The sequence below is a fragment of the Xenopus laevis genome, chromosome 2L, assembly GCF_017654675.1.
Source record: "Xenopus laevis strain J_2021 chromosome 2L, Xenopus_laevis_v10.1, whole genome shotgun sequence".
In the NCBI taxonomy this organism is placed as follows: Eukaryota; Metazoa; Chordata; class Amphibia; order Anura; family Pipidae; genus Xenopus; species Xenopus laevis.
Window position 1 is genome coordinate 147,025,358 of NC_054373.1, and position 22,388 is coordinate 147,047,745.

Here is a 22,388-nt window from a genome sequence, read left to right on the forward strand (position 1 = left end):
CACAGGTCCCTTTTTGAATTTTGAATATATTGTACTATTTTTCTTAAATATTAGGTGTCAGTGCTGATAGGATCCTTCACACCTCACCCACCGGCAGACTGCTACAACTACTTCAGGTCTAGTAACCTATAGCAACCAGTAAGGGTTACTTTTGAACAGGTGACTAGTACATGATATGTGCTGATTGGCTACCTTGGGCTACAAGAACTGGAGCAAACTTTGTACTTCACTCGTCTTTACTAAATGCTTTCATTTACCTCAGTGGCATAACTTTGTAATTTTATTGCCCCCCAGCAAAAAAATTTTTTGAGGGGCTTGGCACACAAGGCAACCCCTGACCCCCCTTCTACCCACCCACCTGTCTGCTCACATTCCTCTACTCCCCCTCTAGTACTCAAGGAAGGAGAGTGGCTGGGGAGGGGGATTTCGATACAACTTTAGAGAAGGCAGACAATCTACTTCCTCTATAGTTACACCACTGATTTACCCAGATTAGGGATGCACCGAATCCAGGATTATGCCTTTTTCAGCAGGATTCGGATTCGGCCGAATCCTTCTGCCCTGCCGAACTGAATCCGAATTCTAATTTGCATATGCAAATTATGGTAGGGGTGGGGAGGGAAATAGCGTGACTTTTTGTCACAAATCCAGGAAGTAAATTTTTTCCCATTCCCATCCCTAATTTGCATATGCTAATTTGGGCCCGAATTCGGTTCGGTATTCGGCAAAACTTTCACAAAGGATTCGGGGGTTCGACCGAATCCAAGATAGTGGATTCAGTGCATCCCTAACCCTGATACAACAATTTTAAACAAAAACTACAGACAAATTGGGGTTCATTCACTAACACTTTAACACTTTAACCAGTGCAGTGCAAGCAATATGGAATCTGCTGCCACCATTCTAGCTGCAGTAGTATTTGCTTATTACTCGCTGGTTTCTATGAGTTACTGCACTGGTGCAAATTAGCCTAGTTAATATAAGCACCATTGAGCCTAATATCAATTATTAGTATTTATTTATACACCACACATTACTTTCTTCAAACATACGTTTCTTTTATACTATACTCGTCAGATGCAAACCCCCACTTAACATCTAGGACATCTGCCTGTGGCCCCATATATGGATGATCTACATCAAGCCCAGGGTTGTAATACAACTACATCTTGAAAGGTACACATTGCACATGGCTGCCTTACATCATTAATAAATAGTTCTACTAAAAAGTGTAGAATACTAAGTAAGTATAAAATGTCAAGCTAAACTTACATTTTGCCTAAACGATCTGCTAACAGCTTACGATACTTACAATGAGTGTCTGGGTACATACAAAGCAAAAGGGTTCAGTTACACCTTTATGTCATAGCATGCTGGGAGTTGTTGTGGTTGTATTTTAATACAAGGGGAGGCAACCTTTAGTGCTCAATCTACCATGGAACTAATTCTCAGCATTCTCCTGTCTTTTCAATAAGGCAGAAAAAAAAGTGTGGAAAAAAAAGGGACTTTATCTTCAAATGTGTCTGTGCAACATGAAATAATGTGTTCCAGCAGTTATGTCAGGCAGGGACCAATGTCTTCACAGACAGGAGGTTTTCAGATCCTAAAGGAAAAAAGAGACAATAAGTGAGCTACTTCTTTAGACAATATGCTTTAATAATAAGGGACTCCTCACGCCACAGCTTTAATAGGGTGGTTTAAAAAGAAAAGCCGTGGTGCAAAGAATTCACTCCACTCTAAGGCAAATCAGTAAGTGCAAGAATAAGCTTGTTTGTCTACATGCACAAAATATTCATCCAAGCTCTCATTTGCCTTTTTTATTCCTTATAAGGAATAAAGATTTTAAAAACTTTTCTCAATGCCAAGATTCTACTGAGGGCTGTTACTATAGAAGAAGCAGACCTTGTGGCTGCAGGGGAACCCAGAAGGTATAAGGGCCCCATGAAGTCCTAATATATATACAATTTAAATAAATATTGGTAAAACAGGTCAACCCGGGGGCCTGAAAAATATTCAGCTCTGGAGCCCAGTAATATATAGTTACATCACTGATTCTGCTAATTAGATTCGGTGAAACCAAACTGAAATTTATAGATAGATGACTAAAATGCTGAAAGGAAAACTGAAGGGGATCACATTTATGGATGGAAAGACCAACTGTTACAAATGAGTATATTGCATGTTCAATGCCATATTGTATTCAAAGATATCTTTAAAAAAAAGTATGTCCTTAAAAATTGTGTCTGATTGGTCTTTTATTTATGATAGAGGACTGGAGCATTTATTATTATTATTATTATTAACATGTATTTATATAGCGTGAACTAACATGGGACAACACCTCTCGTATTCAAAAATTCAAAAATTCTGCACACGATGTTGCTTTGTGTGAATCCCTTTTGTCTCATTTGTATTTATTTATTTTAGGTGTTCCTTCATCCTGGGGTAGGGAGTAGTTATGTTGCATCTGATTTATTAATTAAGCACATATAAACTTTCAAAAGATTTAAAATCCTATTTACCCCAATTTGAATTTGCGGAATGCTAAAGGTTTTTTTTTCTACTTCGAATAAGCTCGAAGTTTTAGAAATATTTGCTGACATTAAAAAATCAGAGTATAAAAAATGTGAAAAAAACGTGACTATCTTGAGTTTGTACTCTTTAACTTTCAATGGGTCGAAAAATCTTGCATTGAAAGAAGGCTTTAAATTTGCCATAGACAGCTCCAATCAACTTCTAGGTGAACTTGGCAGCTTTCGAGCCACACATTTCTTGCTCTCAGTAAGTTTTTGAAACCATAATTCGAATTCAGGAGTTTTAGCACCAAAAAGATTTGATTTGCAGCAAAATTTGACTTTGAATGATGATGTATCAGTGTACTCAGGGTCAAGGTTCCTTCAAGCAGAGGTCTTTTTTAAAGTGTAAACCCCTATCTGAACTCCAGCATTTGACCTTGACCCCCTTTTATAAGGTTATACATACAGGTATACAGGCAAATTTGATTTAAACATAACCCTGCAGAAATTACAATATCTAGTGAAGCAAATCATTTTTAACAGCAAAGTCCATTGGGGCTTCTAGGAAAGCAAATAAACTTTCTCCTCATGTCAAACTAATTAGCCTTTATTTAGTTACCCCAACAGTTTGGAGACTCTGCCTTAAAGCCAAATGTCCAGACCTGGGAACTGCGAACTGCCAGTTTGTTTTACTGAGCCTTTCGTTGCTCGCCTGAGTCAGCATGTACTAAATATAAAACTTTCATAATCTGTTTGGCAGCTGCTCAGCTGTGAAAGTGGTAACTTGTATTCCTCCTGTGACCTGCTGAGTAATCTATACCTGCAGTGTATCCGGATATTAACATTTACTTTTCACTTTGCTTTACCTGTTCCATTATTAAAGCAGCTCATGGCCTTCAACTTGTCTCAAAAGCTCTCAGTCTAATTTATACCAAGGCTCTGGTTCCTTCTTCTTCACCCAGCTGGAGAAAGAGCAGAAATAAAAGCAATAAGAAATAGCTACATCTGGCACGGCCCAGTTATAAATGCAAACACAGTTATAAACGTACACACATGCACAGTTGTAAACTTTCGCAAATTCATACTCATACTTAAACACAGGCTGGAGTTAGCAAAGAATCCTCCCCCCCTCCATGTAATTCTGGAAGGCAGAGGTGATGTAACTGGAGGCCTGCAGGTTGGACATCCCAGATGTATAATATATATACCAAAAATATTTGCACTCTTAGTATGCCCCCTTAAGCAACTTCTCTTATGCTGGGGGCCTAAGGTAAATTCCCTTTCCTATGAGTAAGTTCCCCCGTAGGCATAAAACGCGTCAGGCCGTTTGTCTCTCATGTCCGAATAAATGTTTTTTTACTTTTATAACTCAGTATATATATTTTTAAGAATCTAACATTTGAGCTTTGCTGTACAAATTCCCTTTCCGCCTTACTGCCCATTTACACCTGCATACTACACCTATCATACACATGCACACATGATCTCTCACATTATGAGCAGAGCAGTACAAAGTTTACTCCAGGAGACAAACGGAAATCAGAAATAGACAATGCAAACTTTTTTGGCAGGCATGGATTGGAGTCAAAACTCAACTTGTTGCCATCAGTGAATACCTTTGAGAAAAAAAGGTATTCACTTTAATGCAATTTGGAGAGAAAAAAACTTGAGAAGAAAAACTCTCAATTCATTTTAATGCATTTGGAGTGAGAAAAAACTTTAGAAAATCTCCCATTGACTTCAATGCGTTTGGAGTGAGAAGAAACTAAAGAAAAGCCCCGTTGACTTCAATGCATTTTGCTAATTTTTGCAGCCATTTCGCAAATATTTTGGCAACAGGACATTCACTTTTCACCAATATCAACAAATCAAATGTTTGCTTTCAAATGCAGACCAGCTCCTAGTACCTACAGATGTTGCTATGACTATCATGGCATGGAGCAAACATTGCACCTATTATTACATTACCTCCAAGGTCTTGCACATACTGTAGATCCCATTGTTGTATATGGTCAAAAAAACTACTTGGACTACAGAGAGTTGTACAATGTGTGTCATAGAAAATAATAAAACCTGTTATCGCTACTCACTACTTATCCAGTACAAATGGAATAACTGTATTTTCTTACCTTATATCTGGGTTGAACAGGGTAAGCTTTACCAGGTAGAGAGCTGCGTTGGTAATTCCCAGTCCAGTAAATCCAATTAATGGAATCAACTGCAGAGATGAAATATATTTTTAAATGTAATGGATTGAATATATACAGTACTTTAAGTGTGCATAATTCCAAGGTTTTGGCTGCAGTTCTGCACAAGACATTGTCGGGCCTATATTTAAATAAGTACAGTTTGCCATTTTGATTTACTTTCATTTCTAGACAGGCTATAGGTATTTTAAAGGCAGTGCTTTTCACATTTTTAAGGGGACTCCCACCTTACCTTATGGGTTATGATATGGAATACCTTATATTAAAGTTTAATGATTTAGGAAAAATTTGTTGTACAGATTGTTATGATTAGTATCCCAAATTTAGAACAAACCCCAAGGACCTGTCACGGCTTACTCTTCTGCCATTTACAACCACCTTTGGCTCTGGGAGGAGCCCCCGCTACTTGGGTGCCGCCAGGTTTAAACATGAGAGGACCAAGGGAAGAGTTCTAGGCAAGCAAGGAAACTGCACATTATACGGAGTTGTAGAACAGGAAGCGTAGTCGGAATCACAGGCCGGGTCAATACCAAACGGACAGCGTAGAACAAACTCAGGAGGAAATAGCGTAGTTGGAGTCACAGGCCAGGTCACCTTTAGATAAATACTTCCTTGAGGTGTATATATGGTCTTGTTCCAGGGCCAGATACTAATCCAATTTATTAATAACCATTATTTACTTGCTAACACTCAGAAGTTACACACACACACACAAAAGGTTTACTGTATGTCTTCTTATATATTGTATTCAAATGGCCTCTATAAATCTTAATCCGTGTAGGCTCAGTTAGGTCAAGTAAAGGAAATGTATTTTCACTTGTTATCATTCATATAGTTTCAAGATAATCTCAGTGTTCAGTGCCCATATAATTGATGGTGTGATACAACTGCACTGTATGAGATTTAGGCAAATAACATTTTTATTTATATACAAAATAATATGTGAGAGCAGCAGATATACACTGGACCTTCTAAGTGACCCTGCTTCTGTGGGCAAGAGAACCTTACTTTATACTCACATCATTCAGTGCCATTGTGGAACTTACTGGCTAAGAGTTGTTGAAGCATTGGTTAAACAAAAGCTTTTGCCTGTGGGCATGTGGGCACCCTGCTTTGTTTTCCTTTAATGCAGGAGCCTGTACAGTCTGTATCCATTTGGGAAGGATTTAATGCTTTATATTTTCAGCCTTATCTGGGCAGGATTTATACAGATGAAGGGAAAAGCTCACAAAAATGCAGCTCCACTAAAAATTCAGTTTAGTTTAAATGGAACTGCTATTAAAGCTGAAGTTCCTCCTAAATGAAAGAGACATTTGCGAGCCTCACAAAAAGCTTTGTAAACCAGTTTATTCCTTCATGTTGAATCACTGGCTGACTCCTGTTTGAGCAGATGGAGAAAGTTAAGAATGCCGAAGAATAGCCTGTCTCCCAGAAATATAAAACAGGACGGGGAGCAGATTTCATATACATTTAATTCTCTTATGGGTTGAATACTGGATATTGTCATTTAAAAATGTTCACTTTCTATTAACCCATTTCATTATCTCCAGGTAATGGCACATCAAGTTGTTATCAGGAGCTTGGAGTGCTGCATTTTTAGGTAGACCAAAGGTCCATCGACAAAGCACCTTCAACTTTCTGGGAGGCGCTTGTCGGGCCTGGTAATGTGTATAAAATCCTTATGCCATATTATACGGAATATGGTACCCTCTGTAGTAAAATATAAGAATATTAGAAGTGATGCCCATAAAAAGACATATATACAGGGCATGGCACTCCAATGTGATGTCTAGTATCCTCATATTCTATCACAATAGGTACATTATTTTTTATACTACACACAGTTCAATAAATCAGGTGATGTCACTTGTGTAACTGATGACATCACTCTTATAACATTGTACTGGTTATTTCAAGCTTGTTTGTGTTACAGTGGCTACCTCAGAGCAGCTGAACACTTTAAGTCGGGAGTCTCCAAACTTTTTTACTCACGACTAACATGCAGATGTAAAAAGGGTTGGGGATCAACACATGCATGAAAAGTGTTACTAGGGATGTGTGTTTTCATGGGAAAGGTGCAATTCTTGCTATCTATTCTGGAAAACAAAGGCCAAAGAGCACAGGGTGCAGAATTCAAAAATATGGGGCTTTCCACAATTAATGTACCCTCCCTGCCCAAGTTTTGTATATGAGGTCCCTAAAGTTTATGTAGTGGTAATTGCAATTCCAATGCTAAATTTGGTATGTATATATATACAGGTATACCTGTTATCCAGAATACTTGGGACCTGGGGTTATCCGGATAACGTATATTTGCGTACTATGGATCTTCATATCTGGAATCTACTTTTGCATCCAATATTATAATTATAATTAATATAATTTCTTAGTTGGGATCAAGCAGAAGGTACGGTTTTATTATTACAGAGAAAAAGGGAATACTTTTTTTTTTAAAAATGGGATTATTTAGATAAAATGGAGTGTTAGGGAGATGGCCTTTCCATAAATCAGAGCTTTTTGCATAATGAGTATTTCTTGGTTAGTGACACCCTTACAAATTAGGCTTAATGATAAGGTTTTTTTTTATTTCTTATTATTTACTGGATACTGTAAAATGCAAATTTTTGAGGATGTTTGGCATGCCGCTGCATTTATCTACCCCTGCTTTACTCAATACATTCTGGCAATAGAAAACTAAAAACAGCAAAATAAGCGGTGCCAGGGAGACCAATGAAATGCACAGAGGGCTATTTATAGAAATGTATGCCTTGCAATAACAGATGACAACTATTATTCTCTGACTTTTCCCTTTCTTTTTACATTCACACTGAATTTGTATAAAACCGGCCAGATGTTATGCATTCTCCTGACTTAGGCTGGAATAAATTATATTGTCTTAATAAAAAAATATTCCATTACTATCCTCATATGTCAACAGTTTCCAAGCAACACTCCGGCATCTAAACACACAGAAGTTTCACTTCTGAGAATCTTCTAAATAAAGGCATGGTGTACACACAATATCAAGGGCAAGAAGGGAATACCTGTAAATAAATAGCTGTGTCTCTCTGTCATCATATCACCTAGTCCGTATGACAGAATCCGTTCATTTGAAAGTAACCAAATGACAGGTATGTGTAAATTATTTCTCCAGAACTGGATTTGTATCCTCCTCCGGTATCCGAAGTGCCCTGTAGCTTTATCTAAAGATCACCCCTGCAGGAGAAGTTATCTGCATGTAAGTCACAAAGGTCAGCTGAGATAAACTTGCAAAAGAAGGTGCTATGAATCGGGTGAAAGCACCTTATTATCCTAAAGATTCAGCAGACAAAGAAGAAATGGAAGCACTAATTCAGTAATTCAGTTATAGAAAATTCAGGTGTATAAAACGCTCTTTCAGAAAATTCTATTGGTCTGAACATTCTTAGCTGTTTTTATGCTCCCTAAGGAATCAACATTGTATGGATGAAATCCTTTGAATCATTTGAACGATTTTACTTCGACCGCGAAACGGTCAAATTCGGTGAAAAAAACTTCGATATTCGAAGTCAAAGTAAAGCCATTCGATGGTCGAATTTCGAAGTATTTATCACTTCGAAATTTGACCCTTGATAAATCTGCCCCCATTTGTGACATGGTGACGTGCAATTAATAACTCCAGTGTCCCTTTTGCACTGGTGCAGTTTTGCACAGTGTTATTGTAAGAGCGTTCTGTTACATTTTTACATCATGCACACTTGTGCTAGGAATTTAGAAAATAAAAGCTGAATAAAAAACATGGATTTAAATCTGAAAACATGACCAGCTGCAATCAGTTTAGCATTAACATTTTTGCACAATGTCAAAGAGTTTCTAAACATGGCAAATCATTTTGTTCATATTTCATTAAAGTATTAAATGATTGTTAAATATAAATATAATATAAAAGTAATGTTTGTGTGTGATAGTGTCTTTTAGATGTCAGCTCAGGTTTTTGATGTTTAATTTAGGAGCAATGTCCGGAAAGCTTGGGACCTGGGTCTTTCCATAATTTATATCTAAAGTATTCTAAAATCATTTAAACATTAAATAAACCCAATAGAATTGTTTCCCACAAAATTCCTGCAACTTAATTACCATCAAGTTCAAGGTACTGTTTTATTATTACAAAGAAATGGAAATTAGAATTATTTGCCTAAAATGGACTCTATGGGAGATGGCATTCCTGTAATTTGCAGCTTTCAGGATAATGGATTTCTGGATAAAGGATTCCATTCCTGTATATAGAAGAAATAATAGACTACAAAGGCTACAAAGCCAGTATGTGGTAGAAAGCAGCACACAGATATCAAACAAGTAATTGGCTTGTTATGTGAAAACATCTGTGAGGATGCAGAATCCTATAGGAAAGGAAAGTGATGTAGAATAATTGACAAATGTTGCATAGAATGGCTCATTGCTGTAATGTGTGCTACTATTGCAGCCATGGGTTAACAGGACAGCCGGCTGCTGGAGCTTTATATAGTGCCACCAAAAGATGCGCTGTCCAGGGTGCTCATACTCAACACAGTTCTGTAATATGCACTTTTCATACTACATTCTGGGGAAATTGTCAAGTTTATTTTCTCTTCATTTTATCTACAATGCTCATTTTAATGGTACAGTGAGAACCAGAAATGGTTCAGCCACAGGGTAGAACTTTAACTATCAAACCTTACATTGTAAGATTTTAGCAATGTAGAAAAGGTAATCCTTTTGAAAATCTATTATTCTTCTTTGTATAATTACAATGTCTCTATCTTGTATGTTCTTGTTGGCTATCTGAATTGTTACAATACTAAACTCTTCAAAGGATTTACTTGACCATTTCCCAGAGAAAGAATACGTACAGTATCTCCACTTGGATAGATTTAGGAGGTCAAGTTTTTTAGGGGGAAAATCAAATTCTTGTGGAAAAATAAAAACTCTAATTTTAGAGATTTATTATAACCCAAGGCTGCTAAAAATCCGAATTTAAAAATACTCCATCTCAAACCTGTCGAGTTCATGTAGAAGTCAATGGCAGATGTTCCTGGAGTTATTTCTTGACATAGTGATCTGCGGTGGATAATACCATAAAGCCGAGGGTTCCACAGCAACAATTCGATAAAATCGAGTTTTCGTGAAAAATTATTGATAACATAGTTCAGTTTGTGGAAGGGAGTTTGTCTTAAGAAAGAAATTAGATTAATTTGAGTTTTAGTAAATAGGACAACATTTCAAAAGAAAGGTGTGAGTATCTCCAAAAATAATGAATCAATCAGTTAAAAAATTGAAAAATTTATTAGGACATAAGAGCAAGACCTAATGCGTTTCTTGCCTGCTGGGGCACTTACTCATAGGTTGCACAGACTTCAATATTTGTTTCTAAATTATTAATTATTTAATAATTATTTTAATAAATAATTTATTAATTATTTTGGAGTAGTACCTATTTATATATATATATAATATATATATATATATAATATATATATATATATATATATTATATATATATATATATATATATATATATATATATATATATATATATATATAGAGCAAACAAAAAAACCGCACACACAGGACTTATGAAGTGCAAAAACTACTACTAAAGTAGTGCTCCTCTGATAATAGAGCAAAATCCTACAATACATGTCTGTTACCTAGCCTACAATGGGTGGGATTTTGATGAGGCTAAGCCTCCCCAACCCAACACCAGTGATTTCCCTATAAGATACAGGATGAAGGTATTACTATAAATATGGCCTTATTTATCAAAAATCCGAATATTTCTGGGTATTTCTTAATTAAAAAAGTCCAACTCAAACTAAAATCCACAATTGGACCTTATTTATTATTAAAAAAGCACTGTTTTTTCAAAAATTTTTCCCAAATCACTCGGTTTTTTTTGGACTTCTTTCCAAAAGTCAGAATTTTCGGATTTTTGGCTGAAAAACCTGAAATGGACAGATTTTTAGGCTAATTCCAGCACAGACTACAGAAACTTCCAAATAGGACAGAGGCCTCTCCCATTGACTCATATACAGGTCGGAGATGGAGTATTTTCGGATTTGGACTTTTTCCATCCTCAGGGTATAATGAATCTTTTTACGCTAAAAATTCAGATTTTATAGTTAAAAAAATTAAATATTTTTGAGTTTTATGGATTTGGACTTTAATAAATAACCCCCTTAAAGATGACACTGTATTTATCCTTCCATGTGTTCTAGGGTATTATACACAAAATGACCACTGTATTTATCCTGCCAAGTGTTCAGGAATGTATGAACGTGGCACCATATTTTTCTTGTCTTTTGTTCACAGGTATTATTTTGCAGGTTCCACAATGTGCAAAAACCTGAGCCTAAACTGCAAAGTCATTTGGAATATTTGGGTTTATCAGGGCATTAGTTAGTAAATGCTGACTACTTTTATAGCATGGGTACTTTATTTAGGTTTTACATTTCTTTCCTTCAAGTAACAGTAATTCTCATTAGTGTGCATGGCCGTTTGTATACACAGAACATTCATTTTCAGAATACTGGCATTTAAATGTATGTACAGTATATGTCATGTTGTTTGCCTTGCCAAAGCTGATCTTCATAGACAGATAAGAATAAAACAGCATGTGCAGAATACTTGTGGTGGTATCTCCCATTCATCAGACCTTACCTTATATATAATAAATAGAAATGATATACAGGTATAGTATCCCTTATCTGGAAACCCGATATCCAGAAAGCTCCGAATTACAGAACGGCTGTCTCCCATAGACTCCATTTTATCCAAATAATCCAAATTTTTAAAAATGATTTCCTTTTTCTCTGTACCGTATATACTCGCGTATAAGCCGAGTTTTTCAGCACCCAAAATGTGCTGAAAAACTCGACCTCGGCTTATACGCGGGTCATACGCCAATCCCTCACCGGATCCCTGTCATATAGACAGCCCTGCTGGTCCAGGAGCTCCGGGCGGCGCGTCCTTCCCTGCCGGCGTCCTTCCAAAATGGCGGCGCCCATGGCCGCCACGTGGGTAGAGGCGCCGGCGCCGCTACCCACGTGGCGGCCATGGGCGCCGCCATTTTGGGAGCGACGCTGGCAGGGAAGGACGCGCCGCCCGGAGCTCCTGGACCTGCTCCGGGCGGCGATCGTCAGTCACAGAGTCCTGATGCGCTATGGGAGAGGGAGGTGAGGGATCCGATATTACGGGATTTGAATTTCTTATACGCTGTTTGCTTGGGGAAGTGCAATCCTTATTCTCAGCAGGGCTGTCTATATGACTAGAGGAGCGTTCCTGTACAAAGTACAGATTGATTTTCAATCAGCCCCTAGGCTTATACACGAGTCAATACATTTTTCCAGTTTTCTTAGGTAAATTAGGTACCTCGGCTTATACACGGGTCGGCTTATACACGAGTATATACGGTAATAATAAAACAGTAACTTGTACTTGATCCCAACTAAGATATAAATAATCCTTATTGGAAGCAAAACCAGCCTATTGGGTTTATTTAATGTTTAAATGAATTTCTAGTAGACTTAAGGCACGAAGACCCAAATTATCGAAAGATCCGTTATCCGGAAAACCCCAGGTCCCAAGCATTCTGGATAACAGGTCCCATACCTGTACTAACGTCCAACAAAAACATGTCAGAAATTAATATTGATTCTAGAACCAGCCTCAATGTGTTAGGTGCTATTAACATTCTAAGCCATGGAGACTTAGCTACACAAACGAGAGCAAAGTTATGTTTAATGAACACACAGTCATTTTCTTGTATATGTTACTCTGGATGACTCCTTAGCTCTGTGATTGATTCTGCTCTGCACTGATAATGATGAAGCATATTCTGAAATGTGTTACTAACTAATAGTTCATAATAGCCCATATACATTGCTAGAATAATTTACACACTTGTTGGCCACAGCTTCATTTAAACAAAATACATTTTAACAACCTAGGTGGTCAATAACTTCAAAGTAGATTAAATAGCCTAACTATATAGCATTATAAACAAAATAGAAAAATATGTAGGAGCAAATTGGTTCATAGCAGCAACCAGGCCTGTACTGGCAAATGCCAGAGGGGCTGCTGTAAGGTCCCATAGACAGTCACTATTTAGTGGGCTGGTGGAGGACTATTTGGGCCTCAGTGTACTTGGAATGCCAAGGCCTATTTTGACTTCCAGTCCAGACCTGGCAGCAGCCACAAATAATATACATTGCTGTACAACCTTACCAAGTCTACCAGCTGCCCAATAATGGAGCTTTGTGGGAAGCTGAATTACCCTTCCTAAAATACCTACTGTCTTGAATTATGAGCACTGGAGCTTCAATTTGGGACCTGTGTAGCTCTCCCTGTTGCCTTCCATATAGGAAATAGTAGCACTGCTGAGTTGAGAGAATGGGAAACATAATGAGTGCAGCTGATGATCATATATGAAGGACAGAAGGCTTAAAACATGGCAAGCTGCACCCCTCTTGACTGCCCGAATAGGAAATGTAGGACCTCTCTTACATAATTACATAGTTAAGTTGGGTTGAAAAAAGACCACCAAATCTGTTAAGTTCAACAACGCCAAACAAACCCCAGTGCACATACAGTATATATATATACATATACCAACCTATCTATAAATTCACATATATAAGCTATATATACCAATATCTATACTCTATCTATACTCATTTTAGTGTAACAATAGCCTCTGATATCTGTTTATAATGAACTCTAAATTAGGACTGGAGCCCAAAACTGCTTTGCATATCCAAGGTGAGGCCTTATCAGTGACCTATAAAGAGGCAAAATTATATTTAATTATACAGGTATGAGACCTGTTATCCAGTAATGTAACTAGGTGGGGTGGGCCTGGGTGTGAGCCGTGTAGTCCCCCACCTCCCTCAGTGACGCAGGAGCGCGATCTGCAAGGGGGTCCTGCGGGGGTGCAGGTCCTGGTCCAATCGCACCCCCTGCTTCCCCCATAGTTACACCACTGCTGTTATGCAGAACGCTCAGGGGTTTCCAGATAATGGATCTTTCCAATATGGAATTTGGAATTTTCATACCTTAAGTTAACTAAAAAATCATGTAAACATTAAATAAACCCAATAAGCCGGTTTTGCTTCCAAAACGTTTTAATTATATCTTAGTTTGGATCAAGTACAAGGTACTATTTTATTATTACAAAGAAAAATTTGGATTATTTGGATAAAATGGAATCTATGGGAGATGGCCAATCCGTAATTCAGAGCTTTCTGGATAACGGGTTTCCATATAATGGATCCCATACCTGTAGTATCATTGTATTATTTGTAATAGAAAGGAATATATAACATATGTATTCATATATACATAAATGTCTTGAGAAAGGTCCAGAACGGGACCGAAGCGTTGACAATAAATTTTCCTCTTAACTGCATTATGAAGTCCCAGAGTGCGTAAATTTTGGAGAACTATTATCTAAAATATATATGTAACAGCACCCAGGCATGAAGAGAACACTTTATTGGAGTACACCACAGCTGGAACTATAAATATATATATCTATATATATCTATATATATCTATATATATCTATATATATCTATACATATATATATATATATATATAGAATCCTTTTGCTGTAAGTGTATTAAATATAATATAAAATATATTATATTAAATATATTAATCTATTAAAATATATTTTTTAAATGTAATATATTAATCTATTAAGATAGATTTATAGCAAATTAAAATTCATTGAATATCTACCAATCTACCCAAGCGGCACCACCTCCTATTCCAGCACCGAATGGGTCAAACTTCTGCTTTCTTTCCTTGCTAATAAGAGTTTTGTTTCCCCATCTCTCAGAATAATGGCTTTTGTTGCTGTCACCAGCACTGCTTTGCCTGGCCTTATCCCAGGGGAAAGAGAGCTTTGCCCTCAATCCGATATTGTACACAAACACTTGACCTTAAGTAAGCTAAAGTCCCTGGCAGACTTTGTACGGCTACTGATTGCCTCATTTATAATGGACCAATTGCACTCAGTAAAGCCCCCCTCACGCACATTCACAATCGCTCTGGAAATAATAACAATAAATAGGCAGGGTGTTTGGGAGCTCCGAATTGGCAACGTTGTAAGTAATTTCCCAAGTCAAACTTTTAAAAGTACACAGCTTCAGCAGCATACAGATGCATAGAACCTGCAGAGAGCCACAGTCCACTAACTGATTGTAACATTAAACTGGGTCCTATTTGGAAATCTAGTAAAAAGTCAGAACTGGCAATCCATGTGCCCACCGGGACATTCTGATTGGGTAAATGGTAATAAGCTGTACACTGTATTGGTTGCTGAGCAGCCCATGCATGTGTATTAAATGCTAACTGGCCTTTCAGAATATTGATTTTATATGTGAACGGTTTGGGATAAGGTGAAAACATAGTACGAAATACCAATGTTTGCTTTGCTTTCAATAATCTAAAATCACTTAATGGTAAAAACATGCACCAGTTAATAACTCTCCTCCTGCAGAATCCTGCATTGAAATCCATTTCTCAAAACAGCAAACACATTTATTTCATATTTAATTTTGAAATTTGATGTGGGGGTTAGATATGTTCTCCCTTTCACATGGGCCTTTAGTCATGTGACTTGTGCTCTGAGAAACTTCAATCACTCTTTACTGCTGCTCTGCAAGTTGGAGTGATTTCACCCCTCCCTTTCCCCCAGCAGCCTATCAACAGAACAGTGGGAAGGTAACCAGATAACAGATCACTAACACCAATATTCTTAAAAACGCTCCCATGCCCCACCTAGTGGTAGATATAAGGCCAGTACTCAATCCTAAAATTTAGCGATGGGCGGATAAATTCACCAGGCTCGAATTCGCTCCACTGGCGAATAAATTTGCGGAACTGCAACGAACATTCACCAGCGTAAAAAAAACATTTGGACACGCATCAAAACTGACGTGCATCAACATTAATTGGACGCCTGACTTTAATTGACGCGATCGTCAAAATTGATGCGAATTTACGTGGGCGTCAAAATTGACGCCAGTGTTAAAATTGACGAGGGTGTGAAAATTTGCGTTTCACTAATTTTTCGTTGTTTCTCAAATTTCGCTGGTCCAGCTAACCGAAGTTGCAACTCACCTAGTTACATTGAGTAGGAGAAACAATAACATGTCATTCCATTTTGAAGTGCTAGCTATTTCTAAAAGCACATGACCAGGCACAATGACTGCCTACACACATGAACTAAACCTACAACTAAAAAAAAATACATTTATAGGCTTAAGAATAACATTTTAAATGGTAGAATAAATGACTTGCAATTTACAAAGTGAAATTTAGTAATAAAAATAACAGCAATCACAATAGAATCCGTTTAAGAGTAAACTGGTTCTGATGTGTCATTGACATTAGAGGGGTGAAGTCAGGGAGGTAGGTGGAGGGACAGCAGAAGGCATCACTGCTTATAGGCTGATACTGATTGCTTGCTGGTTAACTTGCTGGTTGCTTGGTTGAGGCTTAGTTTGGCAATATGTCTTGTGAGCCCATAGAATATCCTAAAGAATGCTTGGTTGTATGTTTGGCCCCATAGAAGATCAATGACTATTGGAAAGTTGGATGATAGTTTAATTGTGTCTGTTTATCCATATACTATATCTATGTTATATGTTACACGAAACGCGTAAGGCGGAGGACAGTGGATCAAGCAAACAAACACAGTGCAGTGATAAAGTTACTTTTAGGTCTCCTTGCTGCAGCTGTGACCTTAACTGGAGCTTGGAAGTTCTGCCATAAGGCTGCAAAGAGCTAATCCTGTGTTGAAATCCTTCATTCGCAGCCTACTTGTTCTTCTCATGGGCCACTTACATCAACTATGTTGTGTTCAGTTAGAAGCCAGAGAGTTTTAATAAGAGGATATAAGTTTGCTGTGCAATATGTTTGGGGAATTCAAATGGTCTCTGTGGAAAACAAACCGCAGTACAGCTAGAGAAGGACACACCCAGTGGGAAAAGAGGGCCTGGGAAGATATATTTTTTGTATCCTTGATGGACTCCAGTTTTCAGACCTTTGAACCCATGGTGTTAGACGTAAGCATTCCCAAGCTGGAGCTAACATGTAGATCAAAGATTGTTTGGTACTTTATTAAAAAATAACCACAATAGAAGGAGGATCTTATCCATAATCTGGATCTCCATATCTTGTCTACGAAAAAAAATCATTCAAACATTAACTAATTTCAATAGGCCTCCAATGTGGATTCATTATATCTTAGTTTGGCTCAAGTACATGGTACAAGTATGGGACCTGGTATCCAGAATGCTTGGGACCTGGGGGTTTCCGGATAGCGGATCTTCCCGTAATTTGGATCTTCATACCTCAAGTCTACTAGAAATCATGCAAACAATAAATAAACCAAATAAGATGTTTTTGTTTCCAATGAGGATTAATGATATCTTCATTTGGATCAAATAGAAGGCACGGTTTTATTATTACAGAGAAAAAGGAAATCATTTGGATTACTTGGATAAAATGGAGTCTATGGGATATGGCTTTTCCATAATTCACAGCTTTCTGGATAACGGGTTTCCGTATAACAGGTTTCCAGATAACAGATCCCATACCGTTACTGTTTAATTATTACAGAGAAAAAGGAAATCAAGATGAAAAAATTAATTATTAGACAAAAATGGAGTCTATGGGAAACAGCTGTCCAGTGGTTCGGAGCTTTTTGGATAATGGCTTTCCTGGTAACAGATCCCATACCTGTATTAAATAGTAGAAATTTGAATTGGAAATTTACCATATCTAATAACTTATTGCAACCAATCAGATGTTGGCTTTCAAACAACTGTTCAGTAAATGTTATCACCTGACCAGTTGCCTTTGGCAATCAGGCCACATTAGTCTATGGGGCGTTAGAGCTCAGTAGCTGCATTGAGCTCCAGAAACCCTCTGAAATGTTAATCCCCACTGCAAATTGCAAGAACAGACAAAAGAGTCTGTTTTTGTCATGGAATAACATTTTCCAACGTGGGGTACAAATGTTTAAATGTAAATGTACCTATTCTTGTGCTTATGAACTATACGCTCCTATTCGCAATTCATAGTGTGCATTATATTCCTGTATTCTCTTGTATAAATAAATTTATAAATTTGGAAAATTTATAAAAGGCCAGTTTTTATATGGATCGCACAGACAACATTATTCTATATAATAAGCACTGAGAGGGTTAAATCCATATGTACAACAATGCATGATTTATTTCCTTCTAGATCGCTGGGCTCCCTATTGCTGACTGCTTTGAAATCCTTATATTAATAGCCTGTTATGGAAATTGTCCCTGAATTTTCATTTACAAAAGACAACGTATTTGTGCCGTTCTGTCATGAGATCATGTAAATGTGTAAGGAAAATCCAATAGCAGCAACACAAACATCATGATACATTAGCAGCCCATCTAAAACACAAATAGTGGATAGATTACAAGGAAGCGGGGCTATCTACAGTGGGAAGAAAGGAACGAAGGAAGGAATTATTTAGGGAAAACATTTATACTGAAAGTAACAAGGCGTAAGATTAATTTTTTTTTCAGTTGTGTTATGACCATTTCTTTTAAATTGGATTGTCGGTACAGATAAAAAACACTATCCATTCGGAGAGAGTGGGGAATACGGGAAATGTGGTTGGATTTATCAAAGTTTGAATGGGGAATCCAGCAATTCTTTTGTGGAATTTTGATTGAATCAAATAAGTTTATTGACTGAATCAATCAAAATTTATATGTAACATTATCCAAGCTTTCCAGAGATTCAATGTATCAGACCCCCAAACAAATTACTGGTCTGAGCCAATGTAATCAAACTTTGGGTAATGCTTAACAAAAGTAGCCTGTGAAATCGATCAGAGTCAATACTGAGTGATAATAACCACAGACACCAATTCTTTATTTTAAGTAATAAATTCCAAAATCCCTGTGGATCCAATGGAACTGATTGGTCCATAGTGATTATTGGTAAATCTGATCTGTTCTCCCAGGATATATCTGTCATAAATAGATAGCTTCAATAGACAGATAGATCATTAAATAGATAGGTATCTGCACTCTAAATCAGAACACAGAGATCCCAATAAACAGAGCCCTGTTCCCTCCCATTGCTTGTTACCTTACTTGTACATCATTCAGACACGCAAGTTAGGAAGCCAACAGTCACAGGCCCCAATGGGACCCTGCATTAACCGCCTGTTCTATGCTCAAACCCTACAGAAATGTGAACACTAAGTGGCACGCTATGTAAATAACCCCTATAGGTTTTTAAAGATACCATAAAGTCATACTTGTGCAGCGATACTCTTCTGTACTCAAAGGAAAACGGAACCCCCCGATAATGTAGGTCTCTATAAAAATGTGTTGAATAAAACAGCTTATATTAAAACCCTTCTACATGTAAAGAAACCTGTAAAGACTCACCCTGGTGGCCTAAGTGGGCCGACGGGGACTCCCCTCGCATTTCTGGGTTTTTATGTGCCATGCATGTGACATCATCACGTCTTTGGCATGAAATTAGAATATTTAAAGGGGCTTTGAGCCCAAACTCATTGCCTATTGTTAGGTCTAATTTAATTAGTTGCTGGGTGGGATTTCTGTCTGTAAATTCTCTGGTTTTGATCCATGCCTGTCTGACTCTGCAAAACACTTAATAAAAAAAACCCTACCACCTACACTACAAAGACCCCCTCCCTCCTCCCCCCCAGCCTAAGTGTTACCTTGGGCAAATCCCCAAACTCTTTACTTACCCCTCCGTGCAGATTCTGTCCAGCGGAGTTCACAGCAGCCATTTTCTTCTCTTCGGTAATCTTCAGAATGAGACTGTCAAAGTGGCGCATGTGCAGTTTGAGCAATTTTCTGATCCGCGACAACTGCATGTGCCGAAACTCCTGAAAATTGGCGAAGCGTTGGTCTCATTCCAAAGATTACCGAAGAGAAGAAGATGGCGCCCGTGAACTCTGCTGGACAGAATCTGCTCAGAGGAGTAAGTAAAGATTTAGGGGCATTTGCCCGGGGGGCAGCTAGGCTGGGGGGAGGAGGGAGGGGGTCTATGTAGGGTAGATATGTTATAGAATGACCACTTTTAACCAACTGCTTCACTATTTATTTTTTGTAGTTGTTTTAATTATTTGCCTTCTTCTAAATCTTTGAACTGGGGGTCACTGACCCCAACTGAAAAACAAATGCTTTGTAAGGCCACAGATGTATTGTTTTTGCTACTTTTATTACTCACCTTTCTATTCAGTCCCTCTCCTATTTATATTCCAGTCTCGTATTCAACTCAATGCTTTGTAGCTAGGGTAATTTGTACCCTAGCAACCAGATTGCAGAATTTGCTAACTGGAGAGCTGCTGAATAAAACGCTAAATAATTCCAAAACCACAAATAATAAAACATGAAAACCAAATACTAATTGTCTCAGAATATCGCTCTCTGTAACATCTTAAAAGTTAATTCAAAGGTGAACGACCCCTTTTCTGTATACTGAAAAGTTGCTTGCCATTATGTTTTCTTTTATTATAGTACAAGCAGACTTTTAATTTAAGGGCTTCTTTTTAGATGATTTACTACCATGAAAGCAATTAGGTGGTTTTAATTTCCATTCAGTAGGTTTTTTTCAAGATCATTGTGGTTAATTGTTTCTCTGTAGCTCAGGCAGGATGTTGTTGATGCAAGTCTATGGGACTTTACTAGGATATACAGCTGCAAGTGTTCTATACACATCACTGACTCTACTCTGTAGTCTGCAGGGTCCCTTGTGTGCAGAGCAAGTGTAATTGTTGAAAGAGCTGAATGAGGTACACTCTATGATAAGGACGGCTAGATGGAATACACGTGCAGACTTCTAGTGCGGCTCATAAAACGGCATCCAAATTTACAACTGCTGTCAGATTTCTATCTACAGACTCTTCTTACTCAACCAGTCAAATAATGATTATATTCCCTTACTGTATACTTTATGAAGTCCCATACTAATGTCATTGGTGAGCTTGTTATAGTTACAGCCTATAGAAAGTTTATTTCATTTGATACTTATCAGGCATGCACAGACCTCTCCTGTAATATACAGGTATGGGACTTGTTATCCAGAATGCTCTGGACCTTGGGTTTTCAGGATAACGGATCTTTCTGTAATTTGGATCTTCATAACGTAATTATACTAGAAAATCAGTTAAACATTAAATAAACCCAATAGGCTGGTTTTGTTTCCAATAAAGTTTAATTATATCTTAGGTTGGCTCACGTACATGCTACTGTTTTATTATTACAGAGAAAAATCATTTAGAAAAATTTCAATTATTTGGATAAAAAGGAGTCTATACATTTTGAACTAATATATGTAATGCTAATCTGTTATCCCATATTTACACAACATATTATATACTTTGTAATATGATAAGTATGAAATAAGGGGGAAAATTTTTTACCTAAACGGTATCTACTGTATCTATTATGTATCTATCTATTTGATGTAAAGTAGTTGCACTCACAGGTCTTAAGTTGAAAGACTTAAAGAATGATTTATTCATTGGCGCAAGCTGACATTATCTATATGTCTATCTGTCTGTCTGTCTGTCTGTCTGTCTGTCTGTCTGTCCGTCTGTATGTCGTCTCTCTCTGTCTGTCTGCGTGTCTCTCTGTCTATCTATCATCTATCTATCTGTCTTTCTGTCTGTCATCTATCTGTCTGTCATCTATCTATCTGTCTATCTATTGTCTCTCTGTCTGTCTGTGTGTCTCTCTGTCTGTCTGTCTATCTTCTATCTGTCTGTCTGTCTGTCATCTATCTATCTGTCTATCATCTTCATATCTGTCTATTATCTATCTATCTATCTATCTATCTATCTATCTATCTATCTATCTATCTATCTATCTATCTGTCTGTCTGTCTGTCTATCGTCTCTCTGTCTGTCTGTCATCTATCTATCTGTCTATCATCTTCATATCTGTCTATTATCTATCTATCTATCTATCTATCTATCTATCTATCTATCTATCTATCTATCTATCTGTCTGTCTATCGTCTCTCTGTCTGTCTGTCTATCATCTATCTATCTATCTATCTATCTATCTATCTATCTATCTATCTATCTATCTATCTATCTATCATCTATCTGTCTATTATCTATCTATCAATCATGTATTTATCTATTTTTATAATATCATATATTCATCATATTTTATTAGCTTCTGAATGGGATGTTTTGCCAGTAGACATACTCTTGAAAAAAAGTATGCCGTTCCTTGTTAATGTTCTTAGGCTTCCATGTCATGTTACCTGTTCTCTGGAGCTGATACATAGTTTGACAGATACTCTACCACCTACAGTAGGCTGCTCTTGAAAACATATACTGCTGCTGTGAGAAACTTAAAAGTAGTTATTTTTTCCCTGCTTTTATTGATGGATTATGACAGAAGAAAGTGGTACTTACTCCAGGATTTTTCTTCGCCTGCCTTGATATTGATGACAGTATCCACCACATCTTGTCCTCAAGGACTTTCTGTCCTGTTGCCTTTTTTCTGCTGAATGCAACAGGTTCCTGTTTTTGCTCCTACTTAATAATCAGAGACCCAAGGAGGAGCTGTAAGGGAGCAGGAGGTGGGTGTAAACAGG

General features: G+C 37.4%; 1 long non-coding RNA gene across 1 annotated transcript; it reads right to left on the minus strand.

The window, feature by feature from the left end:
* Positions 1–1,001: 1,001 nt before the first annotated feature.
* On the minus strand, positions 1,002–22,314 carry LOC108708585. Its single transcript, XR_001934495.2, has 4 exons — positions 22,207–22,314; positions 4,646–4,734; positions 3,383–3,478; positions 1,002–1,603 (listed from the first exon to the last, which is right to left on the minus strand). It is a non-coding gene; the product is annotated as an uncharacterized LOC108708585 (long non-coding RNA).
* Positions 22,315–22,388: the final 74 nt, after the last annotated feature.